The sequence below is a fragment of the Denticeps clupeoides genome, chromosome 12 (genome assembly GCF_900700375.1).
Source record: "Denticeps clupeoides chromosome 12, fDenClu1.1, whole genome shotgun sequence".
Classification (NCBI taxonomy): Eukaryota; Metazoa; Chordata; class Actinopteri; order Clupeiformes; family Denticipitidae; genus Denticeps; species Denticeps clupeoides.
Window position 1 is genome coordinate 20,426,696 of NC_041718.1, and position 21,216 is coordinate 20,447,911.

Below are 21,216 nucleotides of genomic sequence, written 5' to 3' on the forward strand. Positions count from 1 at the left end.
GCAAGACATCAAAACGAAACGCATCGAGAAAACGGTTCCACCTCCAAGGGGCGGGACCTCCCACGCCCTACACTAGATGCTGATGAGCGCGGGCATCTAGAAAACGGTGCCACCTCCAAGGGGCGGGGCCTCCTGCGTCCTACACTAGATGCTGATGAGCGCGGGCATCTAGAAAACGGTGCCACCTCCAAGGGGCGGGGCCTCCTGCGTCCTACACTAGATGCTGATGAGCACGGGCAGTGTGAGGTGACGTGAGAACCCCAGGGACCGGGTGAGAAGTGGTGTGGGGCCAGGGGACATTATCCCGTGATCATCATGGCCATGGAATAAGAAAAAGTGGGCGGGTTTAAGGGGGTAACGACGAGGCGAGGGGAACCGTATGACGGGGCTAAAGCTCCTAAGCCCAAATTGTATTTAACGTGGCGGAACAGAGGCGGGGCCTTTTATGGCTTCCAGGATCCCACGGTCGATCCGGCGGCCAATTAGCGGCCAGGCTTTTATGGGAATGACCTTCAGAACCCCACACTGGCCGGTGTTCAGTGGGAGGTGGTCCGACTGGGTTCTAACTGTAAAAAGAACGCGAGCCGAGCGCAGCTCGGGCGTCATTAGACTGGCGGCCCGTCATTCGCCCGTCCCGTTTCTATTAGTCACGTCCCCTTTTTCCTCTCACTGAGAGATCTTTATTAATTTCAGAATCCCTTTTTTTTTTTATTGGCTGCTAATTAATTTTTTGTTTTTAATACCAAAAAATCGGCTTGACGTTAAAAAAATAAATAAATAAATATTTGAGTCGAACGCAGCCGGAACCGGACGAGCTGGACAGTAAAAGACCGGACGGAAGTGGACGGGAGATAATTTCACACGTCCGCTTTCAAGACTTGGACTCGCCGCCGCAGAGTTAATTAATTGATTGGATCGGAGTGGGTTTAATCAAATAAAATTTAATAACTCTATAATAAAAACAAGGTGACTCGGGGAGCGGCGGCCATTTTTCAAATTAATTGAATTCCAGCACTTGTGAACCTGGTCCGAGGCGTCTTGGCCGTGATGACTTTGTACATTATCGTGGCGGCTGTGTAATCCCGAGAACCATTAATCCGCCGCCGTGATTGGCCGTTAACGGCCGCGCCGGACTACATTAAGGAGGGCGGCGGGGGGGGGGGGTCATTTTCAGGAAGGACTGAAATATTCATATTTCCCACAGCCGAGCTGCTTGAGTTAGAAAATGTCTGTTCTATAATTCAGGCCGGTAAGAAAAATCTTTGCCAAAGCGTCGCGAACGCTAATTAACATTACCCGAGCGTGCGCAGGGGGACGCGCCGCTAATTTGATACGTGCTAATATTAATAGAATAATTTATGGCGCAACATAAATACATTCATGGGGCGATTCATTTGAAAACAGAGCGGCCTTCATTTCAATTAAAAGGCGCGAGAGGCGGAGGAGGGGGGGGGGGGGGATCCCACGTGTGCACAACACACAACAAAACGTGTACGCCATCAATTTTTCACTCGTCCCATTCAATATTCATGCGGCGGCGGTCCCGCCGCGGTTCCGTGTTCCGTTCCGTCAGACGTGTTTGGATAAGCGGCGGCCGTCCGCCTTTTTTTTTTTTTTCCTCCCCTCTTTCTTTCTTCCCTTTTTATTAAAAGTGTTGCCTCGCTCACCTCTCCTGTCCCTCTTCTCGTCTGAGTGCCACCGCCTGGATTATTAAACATCATTAACACGGAACCTTCCAGAACGGAACACGGCTGAAAAGTAGGCCTCTTCTGTCTCTTTTTACAGGATGTGTGTGTGTGTGTGTGTGTGTGTGTGTCTGCACACACACATGTGCCATTGGTGTGCGTGTGTGTGTGTGTGGGGGGGGGTTGACAAAAAAAAAGGGAACAATATAATTGAAGAAATGTGCACAGTAATAATAGGTATTCAGAAAATGATAATTCATATTAAACAGGGTGCATAAAGTCAGCCTAATTGCATGTTTTAGATTATATGCATTTCAAAAGTAATTTCCCGCGGGGCATATGAATGACATTAATCCCGAGTGGTTTCTGCTATAGACCTCAAAACTATCAAACACTCAAACATTTAAAAGATGAGAGAGAGAGAGAGAGAGAGAGAGAGAGTGTCACCGCATTTGCGAGGGGAGATTTCAAGGTTAAAGAACTTGAACGCCAGCTTGTTCTCGCGCGTTTCTCGACTCTCGTCTGCGGAAAGTTGCGGAAACTTCCCCATTCCGTTCTCGTTTGGGGTTTCCAACTTTCACGTACAGAGGAGAAGCCGGCACAGCGTCCGAGCGTTGGGAAAAATAACGGCAGGGACGGAGAGAGAGAGGGAAAATAGTGGGATCCCTTTTAGCCCGAATCCATTTTGGGAGTCCGGAAAGCCTCTGAACCTCCGACTCAAGTGGAAAATCGGTCCTGGACGCCGCGCCGGAGGCTCTGGTCAAGAGCCACGACTTCGCCTCGTGCTGGCGGTGGGCGGGAATGCTGGGGGGCGGGGTTACTGGGTCCCGCATGAATGAATGAGACGGCTCCCACCGTCTGGCGAGGCTGTGGTGGGAGGCGTGGTGCTACTGCGGAATTACACACACACACACACACACACACACACACAAAATGCAAAAACACACATACAAACAAACGTAATTTCTACTGTAAATTTGGTTCCTAATTAGATCCTGAGAAATGCGCTTTCCCCACTTTTAGGGGGAGGAGTCTGAAGAAAGGCGGAGACTAAATCTCCCTCTGAAGGTGGGAGTGGACAGAACCGAGGAGCGGAAGTCATTAAACGACCGCTGGACTCAAAACCTTCTTCTGCCGTTATCAGCAGCACCGCTGTTCTCCTTCAGGTCCTCGTCACCTCAGCCACTTAACACGGCATCCCTGAGAAGCTCCGACTGGAGAAACCTTCACTTCAAATTGGTTCGGTGCTTCGAGAACAGACCAAGCTCACTTTAGAACCCTCTATCAAGTTGCAGGTCCCTTTCCAGATCCATTGTGAACCGAGCAGCAGAGATAAAAGAAAGAACCCGTCAGAACAGCAGTAAGGAGATCCCTCCAGATCCCATCATCAGGTTCCTCATGGAACTCTGGAAGAACCGAGAGGGAACACAGGATCGACTGTTTACCTTCTTCACAGCGAATTGATTTTCACGTTTCCGTTTCCTGGAAGCGTCGGAACGCGCGCCCGCCAAGCGCCGACTGTCTGCTTTATGGAGCCGGTTCTCCGGAGAACCTTAAAAACGTTCAGCTCGGGGTCCATTTAAATGATACAATGCCGCTTTCATGCCGAGCGACGGGTTCGAGAAACGTTCCTCCTCCCCAGCGCCCCGGCGGTCGAGGGCGTGCGGTTTTGTCCACGACTGGGTGGTACGTTCTCGGCCCGCGGAGAGCCGGCCGGGCCGTTCGGACCGGCGCTAAAATTATCCGTCCACAAATAGCCCGGCGTTGGGCCGAGCGGCGGAATAATCGTGTGTTTGGAAGGCCGAAAACAAAACAAGCAGCCGGGGAGTTCTGCGTTCCACATACCTTCCAGGCCGTTTCGGGAAAACGTACACGTTGCCGCAAATAGACACCATATGGCCTTCCCAGCATCCAACGGGGCGGAATCACGGCAGCCGTCACGAAAAGGTGAACGTCACCGCGAACTCCGCCGCAAGCCACAAAGAGCCGCCATCGTTCCGCGGGACGACGCGTGCCGACGGAACGGCGAACTCGCAACGTTCCGCCAGAACCGCCAAAGCCCGGCAAAAGCGTGCGGGAAGCGGCACGAGCACGTCCACGGACTCCGGCGTCGCCGTTTCACTCTCCGGAATTCCGGCTCGCTCCCGAGCAGGTAATCAATCAGGACACGGTGGCGGCGGCGAGGTTCCGCATCTGGACCTGATGAATATTCGGCGGGACTCGGGGCGATCGGCCTCGATCGCTCGCGTCACCGTAATTGTTCCCGGCGGAGAGCGTTCCAGTTTTGGCTGCCACGTGCGGCCGTGCATTTCAGGGTGCCGAACCCACCCGCCGGCTCGACGTGCACGTCATTCGCCGAGAGGCCGGGGTCGGATCCAAGATGTCACCGTTACGGGTCACGGGGTCACGTCCAGTTCGTGGGACAGGAGTCAACCAGAGACGCGGTGCGGCCCAAGGGTTCTCAGCGTCGGCACGGAACGCTCGGCCCACCGGAGAGAGAGACCCCGAAAAATTCCACATTTCTTTTGTCTGTCACCACCAGCCCTCACTCAGCGCACACACACACACACACACACACACACACAGGCGGCCTGGAACATCTGGAGGCAGTTTGGTTGTGTGTACGTTTCCAGAACGTTGAAAAATGGCGCAGGTGCCAGAGGACGGATAAAGGAGCAGGTCGGAATACGGGATTGTTTAAAGTCAAACGTCTCGCGCTGTTCCTGCAGCACCGGCGACACACACACACACACACACACACACAAAAGCAAGGCCCTGCAGGGTGGTAGTAGCCCAGTGGGTAACACACTCGTCTATGAACCAGAAGACCCAGGTTCAAACCCCACTTACTACCATCGTGTCCCTGAGCAAGACACTTAACCCTGAGTGTCTCCAGAGGGGACTGTCCCTGTAACTACTGATTGTAAGACGCTCTGGATAAGGACGTCTGGTAAATGCTGTAAATGTAAATGTAAATGCACCCTGCATCCAATAACAAGTGGAGAGTCACGCTGTGTGTGTGTACCAAGCTTCTGAGGAACAAGACTATGGATGCGGGATTATATTATTAACCGCGCAGTACCGTCCATCGTTATTAGGAATATTTTCGGTTGTGATCCCGCCCGTACGAATGCGGAGTGTTCGCGTGGCCGCTCTTTCGTGAATTGTTTTATTTGAACAGTGTTTACAGCTGCAGGGCCGGCGGCAGCCCGGCGCTCGGATTTCACAAAGGCTGCGGTTCCAGCGCGAGATTATCACGGCCGCTCCGAAAAAGACGTCTGTTGTGTTACGAAAACCGCCGACACCCACGCTTACGCACAGCCAAAACCCTGCGACACACACACACACACACACACACCAGCTGCACTTTTACTTCTTCCCGTCCCTAAATGAAGCAAACCAAAGAAGAAAAGAAATAAAAGCAGTTCGGATTTTTGTTCAGCTTAATGCAAACGGACACGAAGCAGCCCGGAGCGCTGACATCATCACACACTCACACACACGGAGAAAGACGGAGCGCCATGTACCACCAGAAGCGGGAAAAATCCGCCGGACGCATCCGTTATGGAGTAATAAGGGAAGCCACACACACACACGCACAAAATATTTTAATAAGTACATTAATAAACGTTCCACTTTTCCCACTACATGTTCATGAGTGTTCGGAGCGTTGTTTCCCGTGAGTTCGCAGGAAAAAGAGCCAAGGACTGATGAGTCCAGCCAATTATAACCTGACGATGAAACACACACACACACACACACACACACACTGAAAATGTGTCTGGGGATTGGAGTAATCCTCCGGGGTATTCCATATTTCCCACGGGAGTGTTCGCTCGGCCCGTCCTAAAAGTGAGCGGGGAGAAAGTGGGCGGCGGCCACTGGTTCGGGCCGGATTAACATCGGTGGCGGTGACTGTTACCGCCGGAACAAAGAGGGGGCCACAAGTCATTGTGAGAATTAACAGGAGGCATAAATAAATACGGCCTGACATGCATGCGCTCCCCACCAGAGTCACATGGGTGTCGGCCGCGTGTGGGCGGAGTCAGATCCCTGTTTTTTTTTCCTGGAGTCAAGAGATTTTGAGAAAATTTCCCAAAGCCGATTCCCACGGCTGCCATTAGCTCGAGCACGCTGATTGGATGACAGAAATTCAGTCAATGAGCTCAAATCCATTCTCGTTCATTAAAAAAGAGAACGTCTGCGGATGTTTGACAAGTGCAATTAAAAAAAGAAAAAAAAAAAAAACCCCGCCCACGGGAGCCAGGCTCCGCCTCCAGCATATATTTGCCAGTCATTGAAGTATAAAAATACCGATATATTACATACATACATTACATAAACTCATACAGAGACGTTATATAGTGCACACACACACACACACACACACACACAATGAATACTCACTCCACTACGCTTCTAATGTGTTTGTGAAATATGGAAACACACACAGTGGTGGCCTCGCGGGCAAGGATGCGAACTCCTAATCGGAAGGTTGTGGGTTCGAATCCCGGACCGCCAAGGCGCCACTGGGGTCCCCGTCCACACACACTGCTCCCCAAGGGCGGAGGACACATTTCACCATGACAAACACTTCACCTTCGTACATACACACAAGGTTGAAATTATTTCATTTGAATTTTATGCGAGAACAGTTTTATAATAAATTTCTTTTCATATATGGTCTTCGTAAAAAGTGGCATCATGGTGATTCCTTTGAATGGGAAGATGGTGGCTGAAGAAAAGGAGACGGAATCTCAAGACATCCAAACGTACCTCTTATTTGTCCTGGCGGGTGAATGTACTGAGTCGTCAGGCCGAAGACCGAGGACAGGGCGAAGCGTCCTTCAGCCCCGGCGCTCCATCGACACACCGAACGCGCAAAACATCCCACCTGCCTGGTGGCCAGAACATGCATTACGTCACGACACGACACGTCACGTTTCTAAGCTACAGATGAGTCTTCAGGAGGTTCCTGAGGACGAGAGAGAGAGAGGACACTCGCTCTTCTCATTACGCACCCGGACACGCGCACGCATTCAAACATCGGCGCATCTTCCACAAAGTGGCGCGGTGACCTCCGGTTCGCCGGCTGGTCACCCGCGGGTTTCCGACCTGTCCCCGCCTTCACGCGCCCCCCCCCCCGCTCCTTTCACGGTGCATTCAGGGCGGCGCTGAAAGGAAGTCGACATCCTCGAGAGGCCTGGGGGGACCAGAGACACGTCACACGCGCACAGACGGGCGTCCCAGAAGGTCCCGTCCCTTTATTTCCCACCGGCCCTCGCCTCTTCGTATCTTTCGCACCATCGCAGCGCGACTTTAAGAACCCACAGCGGTTTACGGTGACACACAGACACAAACGCAGATGAGTTGCCGCTGCGGTTTTCACGCCACTTTCATGTGGCCGCACCCGGTGGCGTTCGGCCGCGCGGTCCCGGCGGTGGAGCTCCGCCCCCCTCGGATGGAGGCGGCCCACATGTGAGTGCTGTAATCCGGCTGTAATCTCATGATTACACCACGCCTCCGCGGCGCTCCGCTTGCATGCCGCCACGTTCATCTGCCGGTCGCGGCGCGAGCTGCAGCGCCGGGACAAACGTACGTTACTTCCGGCGCGCCGAGCAACAAGAATCTTTTAATAAATAACAAGCGCAGATATGTGCGTATGTGTGTAACTAACACCGTTGTAAATATTTAAAATCATGTAAAAAATTTCAATAAAGTTAAATTATAAATAATACATAAAAAAAAAAAAAAAAACTCTATAGCTTTCAGGCTGACTAGACACAGATATGGACTCGTTTTTTATTTCAAAATTTTCCCGGCCTTTATACATTCTAGTTTTCAAGTTTTTCTACTTTTTTTTTGGTTCTGAAGGGAAAGAGAAAAGTTCAAATGATCTAAAAGAATCCCAATTAACACCCCCCCCCCCCCCCCCCCCCCGCTCCGTAATTAGTTATTAAAACAGCTAATGAACAAACGGAAACCTCCATGGGACTGAGGGTGCTGCGCTTCTAATTAATCTGGAAATCGGCAGCGAATATGTCAAAACGAGGCTCGGCGTCCACGCCCGGGCCGTCCAAACGTGTAACTAAAACACCGGCCGCCTCCGGCTTCGTTGGGCCGCCCGGGCTCCATCCCCATGTTCGGACTTCGGCAGCCATTTACGAGGAGCACAGAGGCATTGTGGGTACAAGTAGGCGCGTTCCCAGCCAATTAAAATAACGGATTTCATTCACGGAGAAGCGGCCCCGTAATCAGAAGGTTCGAATCCTGATCTGCCGAGGTGCCACTGAGCAAAGCACCGTCCCCACACACTGCTCCCCGGGCGCCTGTCATGGCCGCCCACTGCTCACCAAGGGTGATGGTTAAATGCAGAGGACACATTTCACTGTGTGCACCGTGTGCTGTGCTGCTGTGTATCACAATGACTTCTCTTCACTTCTGTGATGGTGACATTTTTGTGGAGCAGTGGTGGCCTAGCGGCCCCGTGATCAGAGGTTTGGGGGTTCGAGTCCCGATCCACTAAGGTGCCACTGAGGACCCCTTGATGAAGGCACCGTCCCCACACACGGCTCCCCGGGCGCCTGTCATGGTGCCCACTTCTCACCAAGGGTGATGGTTAAATACAGAGGACACGTTTCACCGAAAAAATTTACTGTCACATTAATTACATTTTAAAACTTTCATAACGGAGAACTTTTAATAAATAATTTCTCTTCCCGCTAGTAAAAAGTCTGGAAGAATTATGAGTCGTTTCCCCCGACCTGCGACCACCGGAAACATTCCAACTACAAAACCCCACAAGTCGCTCCGCCCGATTAAATTATTACCAAAGAGAGTCATGTCATGGCCGAAGAATATTGATCTTTTCGGCAATTCAGTTTGTCTGACGTTCTGGTCGATAAAACTGGAAATGCTGAGCAGGTCACCTGAAAGGTCGCCTCGTTTCTAAACGGAGTTTTAATCCAGAAATGGGGTGAAAAGTTTTTGCATTTTTTTTCTTAATCAACAATTGATGCAAAACTGGCGGAAGACGAGCCGCAACTTTTATTCACTTCTTTTTAACGCGCGGTGGAAGCGGAGACCTCTCGTTCCCCCGATTTGTCAGGCCATTTCAGGGGTGTGTGTAAATCCCGCGCGGAGACGGGGGTTTGCCTTCCCATTAACACCGGCGGTCCTTTCAAAGAAACAATTTCGGCGTTACCGCGCCCGGCCGTCATTTACATGAAACTCACATCGCTCCCCGCGGCCCGCTGGCCGACCCCATTTAGTAAAGCCCCTTTATTTCCCAGAAAGCACCAGGCTCTCTGACCCACCGCCATTATTCCGAGGCGGCGCTCGGGGGCAAATGTTGCACCGCCGGGTCCGGGGCATCTTTAAACACGACGGGAACAATATCCAACAGCTAGCGGCTAATTAGCTGAAAGCTAATCCCGATATGGATATCCTCAATATGGACACAAAGCTGGAATCACGTGGCTGAGAAGATGAGTGATCAACATATTTAACTTAAGGATTCGAAAGCGAATCATCGCTGAAATTTTCACCAACGTTCTATAGAGTCATGAGCGGTTAGAGTCTATAGAGTCACATGACTGGTTTTATTTCTCATGCTGCTGAATTCAATTCTGATTTCTCATCCAACCCCAACTTTCGGCCTAAATAGACACAGATATGGACCCCTGGTTTTATTTCAAATTTTTAATTTGTTCTATAGAGTCATGAGTGGTTAGAGTCTATAGAGTCACATGACTGGTTTTATTTCTCATGCTGCTGAATTCAATTCTGATTTCTCATCCAACCCCAACTTTCGGCCTAAATAGACACAGATATGGACCCCTGGTTTTATTTCAAATTTTTAATTTGTTCTATAGAGTCATGAGTGGTTAGAGTCTATAGAGTCACATGACTGGTTTTATTTCTCATGCTGATGAATTCAATTCTGATTTCTCACCAAACCCCAACTTTCAGCCTGAATAGACACAGATATGGACCCTGTTTTTATTTCAAATTTTTACTCTGTTCTATAGAGTCATATGACTGGTTTTATTTCTCATGCTGCTGAATTCGATTCTGATTTCTCATCCCACCCCAACTTTCGGCCTAAATAGACACAGATATGGACCCCTGGTTTTATTTCAAATTTTTAATTTGTTCTATAGAGTCATGAGCGGTTAGAGTCTATAGAGTCACATGACTGGTTTTATTTCTCATGCTGATGAATTCAATTCTGATTTCTCACCAAACCCCAACTTTCAGCCTGAATAGACACAGATATGGACCCTGGTTTTATTTCAAATTTTTACTCTGTTCTATAGAGTCATATGACTGGTTTTATTTCTCGAGCTGCTGAATTTGATTCTGATTTCTCATCCCACCCCAACTTTCCTTTCCGTTCCACTCTGAGCGCGGGTTCCGTATCTCCAGGGTAGCTGCGTTGCGACGTTGTCTCGTACTGATTAAAGTCGTAACGGCAGCCAGACGGTGGGGGACGACACACCTGGTTCCTCCCCGGCGTTGTGGGTCTGCAGACTCATGGGAGTTGCAGTTTACTGATCCGCCACTCGCCTGTCACTGTTTTCAGTGCGTCGTCAACACAGTGGAGCGTATCCCAGAAATAAAGTTGTGGACGGATGATGTGAGCGCCGGCAGCCTTAATTAACTCCTCATGTCTGTCAGAAGCGGTAAAGCCAGACGCGCTCAGACACATCTGCACAATGGCGGCCATGTTTTTCTTTCCTTTTTTTTTTTTTTTCCCGTCTTGGGGTAATAAAGACAAGACCTAACTGGGATGGGAGGTTCCCTGAACCGTCCCACCTGTTTCTGCAGCCAAATACCACAACGGGGCACCGTAAACACGAAACTGGTCCCGTTTCGCCACACTTTTAACCCCGCCCACTTTCAACCTGTCAATCAACGCTGCCCTTTCCTTCACCTGGAGGCCCGCCCACTTTTACGACTTGCTGCTATCCAAACGAGGAGAGACGATTCAAATGTTGGTCGGCGCGGCCCGTCCCAGTCCGCCTGAAGGCCCGCGATTTTAAACAAAACACCAAACCGCAGCGACAATTACGGGCCGGCGCGTACGCCACGCTGTTCATCACCGCTTCTCAAACTTTTTAATAGCTTCCAGGCGGAGAGAACAGTTCCTATCAGTGGCCTTTTTCTGCTGTTTGTTTAACTCTGACCCTCCAAGCCACTGAGGAAGAAGTGTGTGTGTGTGTGTGTGTGTGTGTGAGCACGGCCGCTTTGAGATGGCTAATTTTCAACAAAAGCACAGCCATAATTTATACTGGGCCGCCCGGACAAAGCCGGGAAAAGCCTGTGGAATGTTTGCGAGCTGCCGGGACGCTGAAAGCGAGGCAGGGCTCCTTATTGACGGAGGGGCTGAGAAAATAACGCCGGCGTGTTTACCGAGCTCACGGCCAAATACCCACAAGCCCTTTCATCGGGCGGAGGGCTCACGCCCCCGAGGAGGCCAGACTGGGCCGGACGCCCCAACGCCGAGCTCGGAACACCGGGCCCGGCAGCTTTTCAAACCCGGGGAGGAAACGTGCACACACACACACACACACTTCCTTTCAGACTCCAGTGAACACATCAGTATAATGAGGGGGGTTGGGGTGGGGGGGGGTTACAGGCCACGTGTGTCAACAATCCCCGACTCGTTTTCCATGGAGATCAGCAACCGTCCCAGAACTGGGATAAAGTTCCGAGGAAGAAAGAGCGAGAGGAGAAACAGAAAAAAAAAAAAAACTTTCCATGCCGAGTAATAGAAGGGACATCTGGTTTATTGTGCAGGAGGTGGTGGGACAGTTTAAAGGAGGGGTGGGGGGGGTGGTCGTCATTGCATCAAAATTCAAAACAATTCCTTCTGCAAAAAAAAAATAAGAATAATAAAAAGGAAAATATTGCAAAAAAAAAAAAAAGAACGCGGCGATGAGGAAAACTCACCGAAAATTCGAACAGTTCACACACACACACACACACACATCCCTGGTGGCATGCACGCATGCATGCGCAGGCTCACGGCGGCGCGGACGAGGCGTCTGATTGGTGCTCGGGAACGCCGGAGCGGCCAATGACACGCCTCGCTGCCCGCTAACCTGACGAGTGCCCGGCTTTGGTAATTGGAGCCGATCTGTGAGCCATATGCCACTTTCCTCTGGTGCCAGTGCCGGTGCCAGCCACACGCCGGAGAACGAGGTGGGGGGGGAGGGGGGGGGGGACTCCACTTCATTAAGAAAGTAAACACAAGTGGTGTCTGAAGTGTCTAATTAGTCTCCTAATTACTCCCTGCTCGTTACTAATGCAAATTAGATTATGCTGCTTAACTTCATGTCCACAACGCTGCTGTTAATTGAGGCCTTTTGAAATTAAATTACTCGCTAATTAGCATATCAAAACCATTAATTCCGAGCCTGAAAGAGATGACGAGAAAAAAAAAAAAAAAAAACACAACAAACGCCAAGTTTTGTTAATGAGTTTTGCTAATTGAATATGTAGGTTTTTGCCAGCCGGCCCGTGTGCCGCGTGGTGACTTAGCCAGTCGTGCTTGTGAATTCAGTGGGAAAAAAAAGAGGGAATTCTGCACACTTCCACAAGCGCCCCGCCCATTAAAAAATAAAATAAAAACAAAAGCAGCCGGCGCTCTTCAATGACTGATATTCAAACGCGTTTCTGAATAAATAAATAAGTCCTAATCTGATTTGTATGAAAAAGAAAAAAGAATGACATGGATCCAATTTCATTTCCGAATCACTTCCGAGAAGAAAAGGAAAAAAGAAAACAAAGGCCCAAGTTTAAAATCAATTAAACTTCCCGCTCAACTTTTATGCTAATGCACCGCTACACCTTCCCCTCCACCTCCAATGAACAAAAGCTAAAAAGTAATAAAAAAAAAAAAGAAAAAGTTCGCGGCTTTTAATTCGTATAATCTGCCGAGCAAAAAAAGAAAGAAAAAGGCCCTCCAGAGCCGTTCCTGCTCTAAATGTAAACGAGCGAAAGATTAAATTTAACACTTCCTCCCGACACCCCCCAACGAGGATCCCTGAAAGGGCCCATTCAGCAGCGCCGGCAACTTTCACCTCATTACCCCCCTTCCCAACTCCCCGTTTCAATGCGAAAAACCGAAATTGAGAGGTAGCCGCGCCAAAAAAAAAAAAAAAAAAAAAAAAAAAAAAATAATTTAAATAGGCGTGATAATTAGATGTAAAGATATTATAATTCCTTTAAGGGGACGCATTGAAACGGCTGCTCTACAATATTTGCCCTAATTGTCAGAATTACCATATTAACCAGTTACCATTTGAGTAAGTTGATTAAAAAATTGATTATTCGTCTATTTCTTTTAGGAGTTTCTTAATCAAAATCTAACATCCTTGAAAAATTAATTTGAAGTCCCTCTTATCAGTTAATTAAATCTGGTCGGGAGTCATTTTTCTGTGAAGGGTGATTAGACGGCGCTCTCTGTTCTACTCTGTTCAGACGGCGTGACGCTCCGAAACTTTTCAACGTCTCATCAAACATTAAAAATAAGAAGAATGGGATTTCTTTGAAGGGCCGTGTTTTTTTTATATTGCGATAAATTGCGCCGCGCCCAACTGATCTCTCACTCTCTTGAACGCGTTCTCTTGAAAGCGGGGCGGGGTTCGAGGTGCCTCGGCGCGTGGAACAAGCACCTCGGGAGAAGGGACGTTCTGCTCCGAGACATCGAGAGGTCTCGCAAAAAACGCGGAGCAACTCCCGCAAGCAGCCGCCCAGAACGTAACCACGGCGAAATAAAAGAAAATAAAACGAATTCGCGGGTTTGTTTCATATTATTACACGGCAGATAAGACTTCTTTCCCTGTGAGATTCCTGCTTTTCCACGTTTGTTCTTGAAGGTCGAAGGTCGGCATGTTCGGGGGCAAAATTCCAAAAATTCTCGCTATTTTGCCGGTTTGTTTGCGGAATTTAGGCGAGTGCGCGCACACACGGAGCAACAGTTCGCGTCCACCCGCCGCCACCAGGGCGTGGCCCGAGGCGGGGCCTGGAGGTCACAGCTGGAGGTCACGGTCGGAGCCGAGCGTCAATTACGCTGATTAGCGGCGGCGTAGAGGAGTTGGGGACGTGCTGATTACGGCCCGTCCGTCAATCAAGATCCCCGATCTTCCCCGACGCCCCGTGGCCGCGCCCAGCGGGGAGCCGCGTCCTCGCCACAACGGCGCTGATTCGCCTTACGCACATCCGCACCGAACACCAGTTTGGGGTTAACGTCGAAATGGAACTCATCGGTTCCTTGTAAACCGTCAACCCCAGAAAAGAAGGGGACCCCGCTCCGTAACGTCGCGAGAAGAACTTTTTTACCGAGAACTTTTACCAACACCTCCGCCCCTGCAAGCGCGCCACAGATTCCACGGAACAAAACCCGCGCCCGCCGCCGCGTGCCGTGACCTCATATCGCGGCGCCGAGGACCGGTCCCTTTAAAGCCAGTCGTAAATGGCGCCAGTCCTTGAAGAGGAGCGACGTTTGTGTTTTCTCCATTACCCGCGGACTGTAAATACTTCAAAAGAAGGCCTCACGTCGGCGGAGACGGAGAAAAGGGGGATGTGAAAAGGACGGAGGAGAGGAATGTATTTAACAGTCGTGACGTCCGGCTCCTTTTCATCCGTCGACTTTTCTAAAGGGGTTTTTCATCCCGCCGATTATCGGCGTCTGAACGGCCAGGAAAACTGCAGCGGCGCTAAACAAACGTCAAGAAAGCCCCTCGGCGGCAATACAATCAAATGACACAATGGCGCGCGGTTAAAATATATATTTAACCAGGGAGGAGCGTACGAGGACCTTAAAAAAAGTTACCGATTCGCAGACGTATTTCAATGCGATTTTTCAATATTAAAATTTTTTTTTTTTTTTTTCTTATCTGGGAAAAAAAAAAACGGTCCTTTTCCATTCTGGTGGTTCCATGGCGGTGCACCGGAGAATGGAAGAAAGAAAAAAGAGAGAGACAGAGAGAGAGAGAGAGAGAGAGAGAAAGAGACACCAGGAGAAGTAAAAAAAAAAAAAAACTATAAAGCTGGCGAATTTGGCCGTCAGTCGTCTTTTAATTAAGGTATTCAATCCCTCTCCGGCGCGGGTTCAAGGATGCCGGGAGACTAATTAATTTGAAAAGGTAAGACGTCTCCATGCAAATGTCTTCTGTCACAGAACATAAAAAGGGGGGGCAGGGGGGGGGGGGCGAAAGAGTGCAAAAAAAAAAAAACAAAAAAAAACCCGAAATATTCCAATAAACACGAGGTGGAGGACGGCGCCGCTTCAGCCGTCTCTGGTTTCTCCATCGGAGCCGGTCGAGGCGGTAAAGCATCTTCTCGCCGAGTCGATGGAACGGGCCCGGTGAGAGGCTCCGATCACGGACGGCGAGAGGAGGGGGGAAATAAAAACGTCTCTTTCGTGCTTTTCATCAGAAAGATCAAATTTGACGCCGCTTACGAGGGATGAATATTCATCGGTAAACGTGCGGTGAATATCGATGCATCGGGCGCGTGGCGGTAAAATTCCCAGTCCGGCGGTGTTTTTATAGTCGGGCCTCGCGGATCAGGCCACACGGGGTCACGAGGGGCCGCGGCTCCAAGCATCTTCCCGACCGGACACACCGGAGCAGGCGGGGAAGGAGCAGCGGGAGGGAGAGAGGGAGGGAGGGAGGGGACGGGGGGATTACCAGCTGGGAATAATACAGCGGCAGATGTCCCTCGGTCAACAGTGTCCAACGGTCACCTCGCACCGCAAATAAAAAAAAGGGAGGAGGAGGAATGGTCCGCCCCGTAACGAAGATTCCGAACCCTGACAGGTGACGGCGCATCAGCTCCGGAATGCCGGGGTGGGGGCGTCCTTCACCCCCCACGGAGCCGAGCCACTTCACCACAAGAGCCACTAACCAGGACGCCACGGCGCAGCTCACGGCCCCGAGACGTACGGGTGAAAGTGTAAAGGAAATCGGTCGAGGCCCAGAGTTCCCCGATAATTCCGCAGTCGGATCATCACGCCGCGGCGTTCCGAATGCTAATAAGTTAAGCAGGCGTCCCTTGTCCCCCCCCCGTTACTAATACCGTAAAAAGACGGCAACGGTCCCCGTTTCACCGATGCCTTGCGGATTAGCGGGTGAAAATGAGATGCATTTATACGGTTATTACTTATATGGTCGCCGCGGCGGGACGGGGGATTTGGCGAAGGCGTACAGTAACGCGCGCCGGATTAGGATTTTCCCGGCCCACCAGTCCCGGTGGCGGGAATTCTGCTCTGTGGCACGTAGAAATAAAGAAATAAAAGCGCGGCCTCGCGGGCGCGGCGGCACGTCCAGCTCCGCTCCGCCGGCTTACGGAAGACGGGGAAAAGGGGAGGGAAAAGAAGGGAAAGTTTCTTTTGAACGAGATTTTGTCACCGACGGGGATTGAAGTGGCAACTTTAGGCGCCGCATTAAGATGCGTCACGGCCGCGACGCTCAACAGCTGTCAAACATGCATCATCCGGAACTTTCCTGACAGATCCCAGAGAACCCCGCAGAAAGTTGATTATTTGGCGGCGGCGCGGCGGCGCTGACACGCGACTCGGCCGTTTGACGGACGTGACGGCCCGTCAGTCTCGCGCGCGGCAGAAGCGGCTTTACGAGGACCTGCCGGCAGGGGGGGGGGGGGGGGGGGGTGGGGGGCGGGGATTCGGGATTGAAAGAAAATCCATAACACAAATGCAGCTGTCAGACGGAATCCAGAGTTATCAGGGGCCGCGGGGCCCCCGACGCTCCGCACCCGGCGGGGCCGATGGGTCCGCGGCGAGGCCCGCGCCGCGGTTCCGGAAGCTCCCCCCCCGGGGCGGTTAGCTAATGGATGGTGAGGAGTAATGACTCTGGCGCTGCCGTCTTCCACCGAGCCGTCCCTTCAACGACAGCCCCCCCCCCCCCCCCCCCCCCCCCCCCACCACCACCGGCCCCGCCCTCGGAAGCGGCCCTTCCTCTCGCCGGGTCGCTCCTTGAGACATTCATCACCTCGCCGCGCCGCTGACGCTCTCCAGAACGCCCGCGTCCAGCTCCGCGGAGTTAATGCACTTTACAACGCCGGAGCGCCGGCGGCGGCCGGAAACGCCCTTTAAAGTTCCGGGGGGGTCAAAGGTCACAGGCTTCGCCTCGCCAGGTCCGCAACCACGTTCCCGTCCGGAATTTTCTCTGATTCCCCAGTTGTTTTTTTGCGTTTCTGGGGTTCTAGTCGGGGGGACACAAAAAAAAAGCCCGCCGTGTCTAAAATATATTATTCTTACACACACACACACACACACACACTCAGGCCTGAAACTGTGCAATTAAAGCCACATGTTTAATCACCGTCCAGCCACACTCAGCCGCGGCAGCCGGTCAAACGCCACCGTTCAAAACGCGCTCGTCCCGGCGCCCGCCGTGATTTTCAGACCGGAGAGGAGGGTCAGATGGAGGGGGGGAGGAGAGGTTCGCACACACACACACACGCACACACACACTCACACACACACACACACACGCAGGTAGTGTTTTAAAAGACAAAAAAAAACAAATCCGACATTCTGAAGAGAGAATTCACCTTTTTAAAAGGCAGAGGCCAGGTGAGCCGACACCGAGCCGGGGACAGCTGCCGTCCCGGCGTCCAAACCAACAAAATAAATAAGAATTCATAAATCACACGCTGCGATCGCGAGCTCAGCCCGCAGCTGCTGCCGGATTTATTTAAGAAAAGAAAAAAAACGTGCAGATTTACTGTAAAATGCGGATTCTTTTTTGCTGCCCCTCCACTGGCCGAGGTGCTAAAAAGAATGAAAGAGGGGACGAGTCCCGCGTTTCTTTCATTTCTTTTCCTTTTTTTTTTTTTAAATACGTTCTCTCAGCAGTTCTTGCCCGACTGTTATTTCAACACGGCGGCTCCCACCCACCCGGTCAACATTTTTCACCAAACTGATGCAATGGAGCTCGGCGTCCAACCGCGGCTGCGTCACCCAATGCGGCAGAGAGGAATCATCATCATCATCATCATCATCATCATCTTCGCCTCCATGTCAGCACATTAATTCAGTCAGTGCCAAAACATTTTTTTTTTAACTTCACAAAAAAACGTTCTGCAAGTCCTTCAAGCAAACAAACAAAAAAAAAGTGTAAGATTTTTAATTATGTGAAGCATCTACAAAAGTGATTTTTATGATGATTCCTGTCGAGGATGTATTTCTACAAGGGAAATTATTCTCTGCAAAAAAAATCCAAATTATCATTCCGAGAAGACGGACCTGGTGTGTCAGGAAATGTGAAAGAAAGAAAAAAAAAATACATCAGCTGTCCAACACGCATGCGAGTGCAATTTAAAGGCGTCCGTCAAAAACAATAATCCATAAATTACGAGTTAATCATCGGCCCTGAGCGTTCTATTAAAATCTCATCAGGCTCTGCAATTAAAAGTGTGTCATGTGCCACCAGCGGCCACGCCGTGACAGGATTTACAGGGGCTGGATTTCAGCCCGAGAGTGACCCCAAAAAAAAAAAAAAAAAAGAGACCCCAAAAACTCCTCCGGCCCCCCTGGAGACAGAAGCAAAAAGAATTTCTGTCTTCCAAAGTGCTCTACTCTTTTACAATTATTCAACTGCTGTGAAATTTCTACATTTAATCGGTTTATTTCCTCTGAGGAGGAATATGAACAAAAATGAAGTTTTTTTTTGTAGTAAAATATATAGAATTTTGACGATTTCCACTGTCAGAAATGTGAAAGGGGACGACGGAAGCTTCGGGTACGTCGGGTGAAATTGTGCGACGCTGACAGCGACAAAAGCGCCAATGAGAGTTCGCGTGCACGCGCACAAACAAACAAACAAACTAACAAACAAACAAACAAACAAACCGGCGAGTGACGGCGCGCGCGGCGGAAGGTTCCTTCGACGCGCGCGCACGCGGTGTGACGATGATAAAAATAAAAAAAAAAAACGTCCGATCCGCGGCGCGAAATCGGAACATTTCACTCGTTTTTATTAAAATCTCGTGAAAAGCGCGATTTAAAAAAAAAACGCGCGCGCGCTCGCGCAAAAAAAACAAAACAAGACAAAACCAAACAAAACCCGAACAAACACGTTTCGTCCACGTTTCGTCCACGCTTTTACGCGAATTAATTGGGACGTTTGGCGTTTTTGGTGGGGGTATAAACCAGTTTGTGTTTGTAAAGTTGCCGTTTTATAGATGAACTGAATTTTTAAAATAACAATATTAAAAAAAAAAAATGGACTTACACCAACCGAGCGCGCAAAATTAAAAGAAAAGAAAAAGTTCCGAGGAAGTTGGCACTTCGGGCGGCCCTGCTCCTCGCGCTCGGGAAACTTCCCCGAGTGGGAATAACAGGGAATAATATGGGAATATCATCCCGGATCCTCGGTGGAGGGTTTTGGTTAATTTGCAGGTTGCTGGATTATTAATCCGGTTGAAACCGCATCTCTGGTTCGGAGGCGCTGTGGGGTTTCTTTCTTTTCTTTTTTTTTTTTTACTCCAACTTTACTCCGTCCACATCCAGCAACCACCTGCCTCCAAACACCACACACACACACACACACACACACACACACACTTTCACTCCCCACCTCACACAACAACAACAACAACTCCGATCGATCAACCAATCAATCAACCAAGCAGCGTGAACGGCGGGTACCGGACCTGGAGGTCTGTAGGAAGCTGCAGATCTGGTTCAGGGCTGGACCATGTGGACCAGCGCGGCTCCCGGCGCTGGAAACGGAGCGACGAGAAGAAGAGGGAGATCTTTTTCCGCGCCGCTCCTTTACTCTCCGCTTCCTCCTTTCTTCTTCTTCTTCTTCTTCTTCTCCTCCTCCTTCTTCTTCTTCTTCTTCTTTTTAAATCAGTTTCTCTGCGCGCCTCTCCGGCTCTGGAGTGAAGTTGGAGTTAAAAAGAAGGGAGGAAAAAAAAAAAGACGCGGCGGCGGCGGCTTCTCCTCCTCCCGCGATCTTCCTCTTTCTCTTCCTCTCACGCTTCTCCTCCTCCTCCACCTCCGCGGCTGGAGCTGATCCCCGCTCGGGTTCTGGGCATCCCGTCCGTCCCGTCGCACGGAGAGAAAGAACGCTCGCCGTGGAACTCTGTGTGTGTGTGTGTGTGTGTGTGTGTGTGTGCGTGCGTGTGTGTGTGTGTGTTGCCGATATTTTAGGGGGGCAGTTCGCGCTACCGTAATTCATCTAAAACAGGTGCGCCTCCATATTTACCCCCCACCCGGCCAGCCGCGGTGAGCCTGGCGCTGTGACCTTTCACCCCAGCGTAACAGACGTCATTCATACTTAAACCTGCTCCACACAGATATAACCACAATACCTATTATTAAAATTTTTCATTCTTATTCTTAATTACATAACGTTTGTTATTACATGTTGTTATTATTAGTTACTATTACTTGTTGTAATATTGATTTATTCATGTATTTCAAAAGTCTACTCCACTGTCATGTCACCATATACAGAGAGGACACAGAATAACAAAATAACACAAAAACATGACAAAGGACATCGTGCACCGACCCATCATATAGTGCAGGTCGAGACAACTAGACAAGCGTGCGATATGGTAATATATGGATTTATTCAGTATATATGGTGTATATACAGTATATGATGTAATGAGACAGTATTGGTATCAGTAGTAGTATTGACGTGATAGTATGAAATGGTATTTACTTATTTTATTTATTTCTGTATTTTTCAGGCCGAGCTACCCAGAGATTGTGGTTTTATAATTCACGTTATTAAAATGTAAAGATTGCCGCTATTAACCGAGCTGCTACCCAGTGACCCCCGTGACCCCCGTTCATCCTGTGCTGGTAGTAGCCTAGTGGGTAACACTAGTGGCCTCAAGCCCCACTTACTACCTCCGCGTCCCTGAGCAAGACACTGAACCCACTTGGGGGTCAAAATGCCATAATTTGACCCCCAAAAGCTGCCCCCCCCACCGCTCTGATCAACACGGGATCTTTTGCGTTTGCATGGGTGCACATGTACTTGGTTATCTTTTACCTTCGGAAAACGACCAGGGTCCCTCAGACGTGTCAGCAGGAGCCGCCCAGGTGGCAGCAGTTGGCGGGGTGCGGGAGACGCACCGTGGCTACGGTAGATGGAGGAATCCTTTTCAGAAGAACTCATCATCACTGTTAGCGTTAGCGCTGAGGTCTTGAGGGGACAGAACAGATCTGGATTTCTTTTTGGTTTACCAGCCGGCTCGTACCCCGGTTTTGTTCTGTAACCTCTGGTCTGGGGTTATGTTGGTGGAACATCGGTGCCCGTGTAAAAGGAGAACTTCCTTCCCTCGGCCGGCCAATCAACACAACGTGACACCAGCGCAAATGCAGCAGATAAAGAAGGAAAAAGAGATGAAAATCTTGCTTTTTCAAATGTCTGTCTCTCCAGCATGCATCTGTAAAAAAAAACAAAAAAAAACGAGGCACTCTCTCCCTCCCTCACTTACACACACACACACACACACACACACACACACACTCTTT

General features: G+C 50.2%; 1 protein-coding gene across 1 annotated transcript in view; it reads right to left on the reverse strand.

Moving 5' to 3' along the window:
- foxp4 (forkhead box P4) overlaps positions 1–20,254 on the reverse strand; it is a 69,063-nt gene extending 48,809 nt beyond the window's left edge. Inside the window, exon 1 of the mRNA XM_028998138.1 lies at positions 19,374–20,254. The gene's annotated coding sequence lies outside the window, so the exon portion shown is untranslated. The remainder of the gene's footprint in view (positions 1–19,373) is intronic.
- Positions 20,255–21,216: the final 962 nt, after the last annotated feature.